The sequence below is a fragment of the Delphinapterus leucas genome, unplaced genomic scaffold, assembly GCF_059928025.1.
Source record: "Delphinapterus leucas isolate spDelLeu-1000000601 "Yukka" unplaced genomic scaffold, BTC_Dleu_Yukka2 spDelLeu_asBTCV2_sq25, whole genome shotgun sequence".
Taxonomy (NCBI): Eukaryota; Metazoa; Chordata; class Mammalia; order Artiodactyla; family Monodontidae; genus Delphinapterus; species Delphinapterus leucas.
The window spans coordinates 17108205-17120686 of NW_028322234.1; the positions used below are offsets into that span (position 1 = coordinate 17108205).

At 48.5% G+C, this 12482-nt stretch overlaps 1 long non-coding RNA gene across 1 annotated transcript; it reads left to right on the forward strand.

The window, feature by feature from the left end:
- Positions 1–6383: 6383 nt before the first annotated feature.
- Positions 6384–12038, forward strand: LOC149744092 (uncharacterized). The gene is made up of 2 exons (XR_016391527.1): positions 6384–6614; positions 7368–12038. It is a non-coding gene; the product is annotated as an uncharacterized LOC149744092 (long non-coding RNA).
- The last annotated feature ends 444 nt before the right edge of the window (positions 12039–12482 follow it).

Below are 12482 nucleotides of genomic sequence, written 5' to 3' on the forward strand. Positions count from 1 at the left end.
AATGGTTTGTGCCGATTCAGCCCGGAGGTGGGGCCGCCTAGCGATACAGCATGCGTAGTGTCTCTGGGGCGCGGTAAGTTTCAGGGGCGCGGCCAATGGACTCGCGTGGCTAGACGCGAGATTGGGAGGGATGAAAACAAGGACTTGATCCAGTCGTTCATTTATTCATTCATTTAACACATAGTTTATGGGCGCTGAGGACAAGACGGCCCGCAGCTCTTACCCTTATCAACCTCACAGTCTGGTTGTCTGAAGGAGACAAACAGTAATAGGATAAGTAAAAATACATATTAGGTGGTGACAGGCTAAAGAGGAAACAATAATCACGTTGGTGCGTGCATGGGGTGGGCAGTTTTAGGAAGGACTTGGCTTTACTCTGACAAAATGAGAAACCACTGGAGTGTCGTAATCAGGGAAATAGCATACTCTGACTGTTAACAGGATCATTCAGGCTGGTGAGTAGAAAACAGACAGGAGGGACGGTGAAGGGAGAGAGAAGTATTCACATTCTGGATTAATTCTGAAGGTGGAGCAAACAGGATTTGTGGCTGGATTGGACATGGCATTTGGAAGAAAGAGTTATGTTAAGGCTAAGTACAAGGTTTTTGACACGTAGGAAGGATGGAGCAACCATGAACCATTAGCCTCCCCATCCTAGACATCCAGGGTCCTGTTAACTCTGCCTCTGAAATAGAGTAAGAATTCAGGTACTTTGCTCATCTACCGCCCCCATGAAGGTCCAAGCCACCACTGGCTGCCACCAGCCAGAGAAAAGAGAGCTTGTAAGTGATTGTGTCAAAAGAATATAGCAGGGGCTTCCCTGGTGGCGCAGTGGTTGAGAGTCCACCTGCCGATGCAGGGGACATGGGTTCGTGCCCCGGTCCGGGAAGATGCCACATGCCGTGGAGCGGCTGGGCACGTGAGCCATGGCCGCTGGGCCTGCGCGTCCGGAGCCTGTGCTCCGCAGCGGGAGAGGAAAAAAAAAAAAAAGAATATAGCGGTTCCTCAGAAAGTTAAACATAGAACCACCATATGATCCAGCAATTCCACTCCTAGTTACACCCAAGAGAGATGAAAGCAGGGACTCAGATAATTGTACATCCATGTTCATCAAAGCATTATTCACAGTGGCCTCAGGCCCTGGTAACCTCTATTATATTTTCTGTCTCTGATTTTGACTACTCTAGGAAGCTTAGAAAGTGGGATCAAACAATATTTGTCCTTTTGTGTCTGGCTTATTTCAACTGAGCATAGTTATCCTCAGGGTTCATCCATGTTGTAGCGTGAATCACAATTTCCTTCCTTTTTAATTTCCTTCCTATTGCATGAATGGACCACATTTTGTTTATCTGTTCATCCCTCAATGGACATTTGGATTGTCTCCACCTTTTGGCTATTGTAAATAATGCTGCTGTGAACATTGGTGTACAAGTACCTCTTTGATTCCCTATTTTCAAATATTTTGGGCATATACCCAGGAGTGGAATTTCCGGATCATATGGTAGTTCTATGTTTAACTTTTTGAGGAACTGCTGAACTTTGTCCACAGCAGCTGCACCATTTTACATATCCAGCAGCAACATTCAAGGATTCCAATTCCTCCACATTCTCACCAGCACTTGTTATTTTCTGTTTTGATAGTAGCCATCCTAATGGATGTGAAGTGTGTGACTTATTTGGAGATGCATAAAAAGTGAGATATATTGATGGATGGATAAATACATAATAAGGCAAATATAGTAAAATGTTCATTGGAGAAGGTGGACAGTGGGCATATGACAGTCCACTGTAAAATTCTTTCAACTTTTCTGTACATCTGAAAGTTTCCTCAATAAACTGTTGGAAAAATAGGTGGCAGGGAAAAGGAGGGCTACTTCTATTCTCAGTGTTTAAACATTTCAAAGTTAAACATTTGAAAAGTGTCTTTTTAAAATGCGGAAACTTTGAGTCTGCAAATCCATTTTGAGGAATTTCGCTGACACTAGTGTAAAGAAAAGTGAAAAAAGAAGTATTCATTGCAACATTATTTAAAATGGCAAAGTGGTTAAGAACCTGCCTGCCAATGCAGGGGACATGGGTTTGAGACCTACAAAAGGATGGGAAGATCTACCCACGTTGTATGAAAAGTGGTCCAAGATGTACTTCCAAAAAGTGAAGAGAGCAAGGCACAGCATCAATAATGTGATCTCATTTACATAAATGGATTTAGATATGTAAATTACATATGGGTAAAATTTTTGAAAAATGACCAACAATTTACCCAGAGTACTTACTTTAAATCTTATACCTCCCTGTGCTGCTTGAATTCTTTTTACTGTACTATTTTATTTTGACATTTGTTAGGGATGTGACAGCAGCCCCTTCAGGGTGAGCTGGCAGCCTTCACAAGGTGGTCACTTTGATCAGGAGACAGAATTCGCCTGACTACTCAGGGTCCTGTTCTCAGCCATCTCCTGCTTTCTGGGTCAGGCAAGAAGCATAAGGGGGTGAATCAAACATAATGGGGGCCTGGGGCACCCAGCCTCCTTCTATGGGTGGCTGCCACCCCTCTCCAGCCAGTCATTGCCCTTTGTGGCCAAATGTTCCTTTTTTTTTTTTTTTAAATTATTTATGTTTTGGTCACACCACGTGGCATGTGGGATCCTAGTTACCTGACCAGGGATTGAACCCGAGCTCCCTGCAGTGGGAGCATGGAGTCCCAACCACTGGACCACCAGGGAAGTTCCCTAGATGTTCTATTTTTAAGGGAAGCCAGGCAGCAGTTGATTTTACATGCAATCTCCCCTTTAAAACAGGAGGGCGAGTAATGCAAAACATCAGCATGCCGCGCACAGCAAAGACGTCACTTGGATAGGCCAACCGCTGGTTTAAACATTCAGTCATTCATCTTGCAAATATCTATTATCTGCTGTGTGGCAGGCGCTGTCCTGGGACAGAGGGCAGAAAACCAACAGACCGTCTCTGGCCTCATGGAGCCGACATCCCGATTATTGTTACTTTTCTTTTCTTTTGTTAAATTTTATTGGGGTATAGTTGGTTTACAATGTCAGTTTCAGGTGTTCAGCATAGAGGTTTAGTTATACATACACCTATTTCCATTCTTTTTTAGGTTCTTTTCTCATATAGGTTATCACAGAATATTGAGTAGAGGGACTTCCCTGGTGGTCCAGTGGTTAAGACTCCACGCTCCCAATGCAGGGGGCCCGGGTTCGACACCTGGTCGGGGAATAGATCCCGCATGCTGCAACTAAAGATCCCACGGGCCGTAACTAAGACCTGGCAAAGCCTAAATAAATAAATAATAAAATAAATAAATATTTTTTTGAAGTATATTGAGTAGAGTTCCCTGTGCTCTACAGTAGGTCCTTTATGGTTATCTATCTTGTACATAGTAGTGTGTTACTTTTCTATTGTCTTCCTGTGTGTTGGAAAGCTGACGCCAGAGAACTGGCTTTACAGTGGACCTGCCTGGCTCGCAGGGCCGCCATCTGGACCACGTTTGGTGGCTCAGACTAATGTACACACAGGACTACCCTGGGCGCTGTGTTGACTCTGGAAGGCTTCAGGGCAGCGTGCCAGGTGTGATCGGGCCCAAGCATGCTCTGGGAGTGAGTGAAGATAGACGCAGGGGTGCAGGAAGCAGATATGGGAAGCCACACCCAAAAGCCGGGCCTGTGTATGTCCGAGAACTTGGAATCTTGAACCTTCAGGCTTGCGGGGAACTGATAGCAAGAGAGCAGGCTGTGCCGAGCCCAAAACCACCCACCTTCGGTTCTGAGGCTCTGCTGCTTTTTTTTTTTTTTTTTAATTCAAGTATACTTGATTTATAATGTTGTGTTAGTTTCAGGTGAACAGCAAAGTGATTTGGTTATACATATACATCTATGTGTATGTATCTATATTATTTTTTTCAGTTATGCATATATATTCTTTTTCAGATTCTTTTCCATTATAGGTTATTACAAGATAGTGAATATAGTTCCCTGTGCTATACAGTAGGTCCTTGTTTTTTATCTATTTGATTTATAGGTTCATTTGTGCCATATTTTAGATTCCACATATAAGTGATATGATATGGTATTTGTCTTTCTCTTTCTGACTTACTTCACTTGGTATGAGAATCTCTAGTTGCAACCATGTTGCTGCAAATGGCAGTATTTCATTCATTCTTTTTTTTTACGGCTGAGTAGTATTCCATTGTATGTCTGTACCACATCTTTATCCATTCAGCTGTTGATGGGTTGTTATAAACAAAAGTCCATTGGAGAAAACTGGGGGTTCAGACTGTAGTTTAAGTTATTTCCACGTTTTGGCTATCGTGAACAGCGTTGCTATGAACATAGGAGTGCACGTATCTTTTTGAATTATAGTTTTGTCCAGGTATATTCCCAGGAGTGGGATTGCTGGGTCACATGGTAATTCTATTTTTAGTTTTCTGAGGAACCTCCATACTGTTTTCCATAGGAGCTGTACCAACAACTTACATCCGCAACAACTATGTAGGAGGGAAAGGTTTTTAAAGACAGGGTAAGGGAGAGGGTTTGTGGGGTGTGTGATCAGCTCATGGACATTCTTCTGATTGGTTGATGGTGAGGTAACTGGGAGTCAACATCATCAGCCTTCTGATTCCAACTGGTGTGGGGTCTACGTGCTTGTGGGCATCATGCAGTTAACTTCTTCCACCTGGTGGGGGTTTCAGTATCCGCAAAACAGCTCAAAGGACATGGCTCAGAATATTATCTATAGCCCTTGAGGACGAACTAAAAGTCCTTGACTTTGTTTAATGGCTAAAATATTATTATTTTGTCTTCCTTGACTGTTTTCCTTCCTTTCTGCATTTTCTCACTTCTGATAAAATTTACTCTTTTGAACTTGGGGAAGGCCTAGAAGGCTAAAGTTCTTCTACAGACAAGAGGCAGGCAGAGACTTCCTTGGTGGTCCAGTGGTTAAGAATCTGCCTTCTAATGTAGGGGACGTGGGTTCGATCCCTGGTCGGGGAACCCCGCGCACTGCATGCCGCAACTAAGATCCGATGCAGCCAAATAAATAAATATTTTAAAACAACAACAAAAAAGGAGGCAGGCGGAGGACATGGAGGTGGGGGGTGTGTGTGTCTGTTCCGGGAAGGCTCCATAGCGTCCTGCTCAGTTACAGTAGGAATTAAGAATGCCCCATTCTGGCTTCCTGACTCCACTTTTTTTTTTTTTTTTTGGCTGTGAGGTGCATCTTGCAGGATCTTAGTCCCCCGACCAAGGATCAAACCCAGGCCACAGCAGTGAAAGCTCCGAGTCCTAACTACTGGACCTCCAGGGAACTCCCTACTCCATTTTAACTGAGGTTTCTGTTTACTAATTTTCACACAGATCTCCAATTGTAGGAGTGGAATAGCTGGGCCATCTGGTAATTCTACATATAACTTTATGGGTAACAGCCAGTGTTCCCATAGTCGCTTCCCTATTTTACAATCCCACAGCAATGTATGAGGGTTCCACGTCTTTGTCAACACTTATTTTCCTGGGTTGGGGTGATGGGGTGTTTATTTTTATTATTATTTTTTAAATCACAGCCATCCAGTAGGCTAAAGTGGTAGCTCTGTGGTTTTGATTTGCATTTCTCCATGGACTACAGGTGGTGACCATTTTCTCATAAATTGGCCATTATTTTCTTTGGAGAAATGTCCGTTTGGATCCTTTGCCCATATTTTGAGCAGAGATTTTTTTTTTTTTTTTTTTTGCGGTACGCGGGCCTCTCACTGTTGTGGCCTCTCCCGTTGCGGAGCACAGGCTCCGGACGCGCAGGCTTAGTGGCCATGGCTCACGGGCCCAGCCGCTCCGCGGCATGTGGGATCTCCCCGGACCGGGGCACGAACCCGCGTCCCCTGCATCGGCAGGCGGACTGTCAACCACTGCGCCACCAGGGAAGCCCCTGAGCAGAGATTTTTATCTGTTTTGTTCCCTGCTTGGAGGGCCTGGAGGAGCACTCATAGGAACGCAATAAGTGTTTGTTGAATGAATGAGTGAATGTGTTTCAGTAGGCAGTGGGGTTTGCACGACCTTCACCTGCACCTGTTGTGGGTCTCACCTGCGCTTATCACGCGGTGTGACTACATCCTTGCGGTGTGGGTCTGCCCAGGGGTACCTGTTTCTGCGACCGTCTCCTACTAAGAACGACACCCTAAACTGAGAGGAGCCACTCCCCCCAGATTCCGACGTAGCCGCCTCCGCGGGCCGCGGATCCTGTTCCCGCGCGGTTACCCTGGGCAACCCATGGCGCCACGCTTCCTGTATTGATTCGAATCTCGGGCTACGTCACGTCCTCCAGCGACGCCTGAGGCGCGCAGGCGCAGGCGCAGCCGCACGGAGCGGGGACTGGGCCGGGGCACGCAGCGCGCCGGCGCGGGGGCGTGGCCGGCTGCGGGAGCGCGCCCGCCGGAGGGCGCCGGACGGCGCGGAGTCGCGACCGACGCCATATTAAGGAGCGCGGAGCCCGGGTTACGGTCAGCCGCGAGCGCGGCCGGACGCGGTGTAGCTGCTCTTTTCAGAGGCGGGCGCGGCGCGGCGGGGCGCCAGGAGAGGCGGGGCCGGCGGATCCAGCGGGTGACGGGAGCGAGCCAGGTGAGGCGGTCGAGGTCTGGGGACGCGCCCCTTGGACCCAAGCGCGATCCCCGAGCCGGGCGGGCCTGCCCGGCCCCCGAAACCGAGCCGGCGGCCCGGCCCGCCGCCCCCAAGCTCAGGCCACCCCCACCCCTCGGGAGCCGGCCGGACGCCGGCGCGCCGCCCCGCAAGCCAAGCTAGGCCCGGGTGACCTCAGCATCCCATCTCCCGTCCTAACCCCCACGTCCGAGCCTCCCCCTGGAGCAGGCCCTGCGTGACCTCCGCAAGCCGAGCCACCTGCAGGCCGTCACCTCCCCGCGCGGTCAGCGTCCCTATCCTTTTGTAGCAGGTTGAGCTCTGACCGCTCCCCGCCCCAAACCGGGGAACTCCCCGCTCCGTCCCCCCAGAACGGCAGGCCCACGCCCTAATTGGCCATGGCAGCTACTAAAGAACAGCTCAGAACCTTTTTAGGTTGGCAGGCTTCTGCCGAATTTGTATCCCTACTTACGGCCTGTTAGTTAAGCCTCTTTATGAGGCTCTTAGAGGACCAGAAGATCTCACTCTTAAATGGATTCCTGAAATGGAGGCAGCCTTTAAACAAATAAAGAAGGCCCTAGTCACGCCCCGGCCCTAGGCTTACCAGACTTAACAAAACTCTTCTCTCTCTTTGTTCATGAGAAAATGGGGGTAGTTCTGGGAGTGTTGACACAATCCTTGGGACCATCTTAGTGCCCAGTGGCCTACCTATCTAAAACCCTAGACTTGACATTTCAGGGATCGTCTCCCTGTCTAAGGGCATTAGCTGCTGCGGTACTACTAACAGAAGAAGCCTCCAAACTGACAACAGGACAACCACTTACTGTTGACACTCCGCACCAGGTCATGGATGTCCTTAATTCCAAGGCATTCCGTTGAACTTCAGATAGTAGAATCCAAAAATGTCAAGCTGGGGCTTCCCTGGTGGCGCAGTGGTTAAGAATCCGCCTGCCATTGCAGGGGACACGGGTTCGAGCCCTGGTCCGGGAAGATCCCACATGCCATGGAGCAACTAAGCCCGTGCGCCACAACTACTGAGCCTGCACTGTAGAGCCCACGAGCCACAACTGTGTAGACCGCACGCCACAGTTACTGAAGCCTGCATGCCTAGAGCCCATGCTCCACAACAAGAGAAGCCACCTCAATGAGAAGCCCGCGCACCACAACGAAGAGTAGCCCCTGCTCACCACAACTAGAAAAAGCCCGCGTGTAGCAACGAAGACCCAACACAGCCAAAAATTTTAAAAAAAAAAGAAAAAATCAAGCTTTATTCTTAGAGGGGTCAGAAATATCAGTCAAGCCTTGTACCACTCTAAACCATGCCACTCTCTTGCCCAGCCCAAATCCCAACACCCCTCTACTACATTCCTGTTTAGAAGTTGTTGATCATGCCTACAGTGCTAGGCCAGATCTACAGGACACCCCTTTACCCAACCCAGATGCAGAACGGTTTACAGACAGCAGTAGTTTCATTTGAGAAGGTCGAAAGGTTTTGGGATATGCAATAGTCAGTTTAACAGAGGTGATAGAGTCGGGCCCACTCCATGGGGCAACTACCTCTGCCCGGAAAGCAGAGCTTATAGCACTAACTAGAGCTCTCCAACTGGGAAAAGGACTACAAATTAACATTTACACAGACTCAGCATATGCCTTCCATGTAGTCCATACTCATGTGGCCATTTGGAAGGAAAGGGCCTACTGACCACACATAACGCCCCAATCAAACATGGACCAGAAATCCTGGACCTGTTAGAGGCCATAAAATCCCCTAAGGAATTAGCTATCATCCACTGCAGGGCACACCAGAAGGACCTGTTGGACATAACCAAAGGAAATAATATAGCAGATAGGGAAGCCAAAGGGCCCCCCAACATGTCCTACAGGCTCCCCTGATACAAAGTTTAGACCCTTCACCACCACAATACTCACCATCAGAACTTAAAGAGGGACAAAACCGTGGGTTCACTCTAACCCCTGAAGGGTGGCTACAGAGCCCAGACACCAAACTTCTTTTACTAGAAGCCTCCCAATGGAAGATTCTAAACCACCTTTAGCAGGCTACCCGTTTATGAGCCAAATCCCTCTTCAGACTGGTGGGGACAATATTCACAGGAAAAGGAATCCTGTCAACCCTCCAATCTATATCCCGGGCCTGTCCGGTCTGTCACCGGGCCAACCAAGAAGGGGCTATAAACACCCCCGCCACTGTTCCATCCAATTCAAAGGCAGGGGAACCAACCAGGAGAAGATTGGCAGATGTATTTCACCCACATGCCCCCTTGTAAAGGCTTCAGGTATCTCCTAGTCATGGTAGATAGAGGCCTTCCCTACTAAGACAGAGCATCCGAGGTTACCACTACCTTCATGGAACGTATCGTACCTCGGTTTGGAATGCCACGCTCATTACAATCGGATAATGGCCCTGCATTTATTTCAGGTCTGACCCAAGGCATCAGTGAAGCCCTCCAAATCAGTTATTATCTTCATTTGGCGCCCTCAGGCATCAGGCTAGGTAGAAAGAGCCAATCAAGCCCTCAAGAAATATCTAAGTTAGCAATAGAGACACACCAGACATGGGTCACCCTTCTTGCTATTGCTCTCTTAAGAGTCCAGATCACTCCAAAGGCCAGGCCTCATATAAGTCCTTAGGAAATCTGTGGAAGATCGCTGCTGGGCGATCCAGAGACCCACTATTTAGTACAGTGTCTCCCAACGTTAGGATTGACTCTCAAGAATATCTGGGAATACCAGGACCAAAATAGTCCTAAGCCAGATCCCAATTTCTCAGAAACCACTCCCCACTTATATGCAGGCCACTGGGCATATGTTAAGACCCTTTCACAGGAACGGAGACCACTCGAAGCAGTGTAGACAGGACCATACCAAGCCCTGCTGGCCACCCCAACAGCTGCCAAAATACAAGGCTTTACTCCTTGGATCCATATGTCATGACTAAAGGCAGCCCCTCCTCCAGAGGACAAGAATCCTCAATCCGCCAGTGATTCACCAGATGCCTCCTATAGTCGTGAGCCTTTGGACAGCCTCCACTTTCTCTTCAAAAGACAGGTGATGCCCCCCGAACCCTCAAGCCTCGATAGCCTGATTTTTTAATCTTGTCACCCTCCTTTTCTTTTTCTAGGCTTTTTTCCCTCCCATGGGTTATTCTGTTCTACTCCTGTGGAACCGCCTCTTGGTATTTTTGTCTTAACTCAAATATCCCAAAGGTGGTATAAGTCTAATTCCACCCACACCATCCGCTCCTAATCTAAATGTGCACTATGAGTCAACTCCTCAGTATAACCTTTCCCTCGTCTCCCTCCGATTGGCCTTGGATTTCTGCCTCAGCACTCTGGTTTTATTGCTCCTTATTACAAGATATAAACCTCCAAAACTCCCATCTGTTGAATCTAACCCCAACCCAGCAACGACAATACATATATCAGTTAGCATGGGACAAAACCCTCCAAGGAGACTTTCAAGATTATACCCTGGACCAACTTTATCAATACTTAAACATAGCCTCCTAAAAACCGTTCTGATTCTTCTCCCTTTTTCCCTTCCTGTGCATACATACAGTCGTCACCCATATTTACCACCAGTTCAGGAAGCCCTCAGACTCCTCAACCAGTCTTCACCAGGTTCATACAGAAACTGTTGGATGTGTACCACTGTCTCCCGTCAGTATGGCCTAAAGGCAATTCCCATTCCACCAGATGAATGGAACCAACTTGAATCCTATTTAGCCCTCTCATATTTCGATAGACCAGGATGGGCCGTCAATTCTAGAAAACCTACAGTGGACCATATACTTCTCAACCACATACATCAGAGACCTTCAAAGGCCCATATTCTCAGTCTCTATGGCACAACCGGCTCCTCTACGTGTATTCTCTCTCTCTCTCTCTCTCTCTCTCTCTCTGTCTCTCTCTCTCGATGGCCCCCTGTAGGTAAATTCCTCAATATTTCCCAGGCCTGTAATACGTTCACCCTTTCCCCTACCCAAACATGGGTTTCCCTCATAACTGACGACAAAACAAACTATCCCCATACTTAACAATTTTGATTCCCCTTTTACTTCCCAAAACCTCCCAATGTTACCACCGATTGGACACAGCCTAGCTATTTTGGGACCTCCATCTACCCCACCCCATCCCCAAGTTGCCCGTATCAGAACCACAATTTTTGGTTCCAACCCTCTAATATTAAACAAGAAGACTACAGAAAACTCAAGACACCCGAGTACTATGACATAGGGTGGAACCCTACTATTCCTTCTTTTAACTGGGCTTATAACTTTTTTCCCGTTCCTCAAAGATTGTTTGCCTCTCCCCTTTAGCTGGAATGTCTTTAGCTACCACCTGTGGGGGCATAGAACATTCCCGTACTCATTTAGGAAAACCCTACTTCAACATCACAACATCACTTTAGACATCTGCTTAGACCCTACAAATCATCACCTATTTCCTTTGCTGATCCAATGCTTATTTATGCCTTCCAGCCAACTGAATGGGGACCTGTACCCTTGCATACATTATTCCTAACCTTATCGGTGACCGTATCCTGCTTCCGTTATACTCTCAATCACATAAACAAAAGCAGGCAACCCTCACTGTAATACCAGCCCTTAGGGATTATCATTGGGATAGGAACGGGCTCAACTGGACTTTTAAATTCTATTTTCACTGCCCGACAGCTCTCTCGAACTCACACAACAGATTGTCAACCTAGCAGCTCAAACTAACACTCTACAAGAACAAATAAATACTCCAGCAGGAGTGGTTGTACAGAATAGGAGAGTTTTAGACTTACAGCTAACCGAGGTGGGACCGGTGCAATGTTAAAGGAGGATTGCTGTTTTATTTGCTTATTTAAAGAGAGGGAGAAATGTGGTCCTCCAAGGACAAAGAACAAGATAAACTCAGAGAGCTAACATCGCCGGAACAGAGAGAGTTACGGGACTCATCACTCTGTCACGTAGCAACCATTACATCTTTTAGCCCTCCCAGGCATTCTGTCCTGTTCTTCCCCGACTGCACACTGGAAGTATGCATACCCTACCCAATCAGATGACTCGCAAGTTCCTTTGTTCCCTGGCTATAAAAACAGACAAGTGGGCTTCCCTGGTGGCGCAGTGGTTCAGAGTCCGCCTGCCGATGCAGGGGACACGAGTTCGTGCCCCGGTCCGGGAAGATCCGACATGCCACGGAGCGGCTGGGCCCGTGAGCCATGGCCGCTGAGCCTGCGCGTCCGGAGCCTGTGCTCCGCAACGGGAGAGGCCACAACAGTGAGAGGCCCGCGTGCCGCAAAAAAAAACAAGTAACCCGTGGTAGGGGTCAGCTCTCCCTATCAGAAAGTCAGCCCGCTGTTCTGGCAGCGACCCTTCCCTTTAATAAATTTTTTTACATTCTGCCTTGTGTCTGGAAATTCTTTTCCAACCCGTTGAATGAGTGAATGTGTTTCAGTAGGCAGTGGGGTTTGCACGACCCTCACACGCACCTGTTGTGGGTCTCACCTGCGCTTATCACGCGGTGTGACACCGTCACTGTGGTGTGGGTCCGCCCAGGGGTACCTGTTTCTGCGACCGTCCCCTGCTAAGAACAACGCTCTAAATTGAGAGGAGCCACTCCCCCGGATTTCCAGGTAGTCGCCTTCGCGGGCTGCGGATCCTGTTCCCGCGCGGTTGCCCTGGGCAACCCGTGGCGCCACGCTTACTGTATTGATTCGAATCGCGGGCTACGTCACGTCGTCCCGAGATGCCCGCGGCGAGCAGGCACAGCTGCGCGGGGTGGGCGGGGCGGGACGCGGACACGAGGCCCCGGCGCGCGGGGGCGGGACGGCGGCACGCAGCGCGGG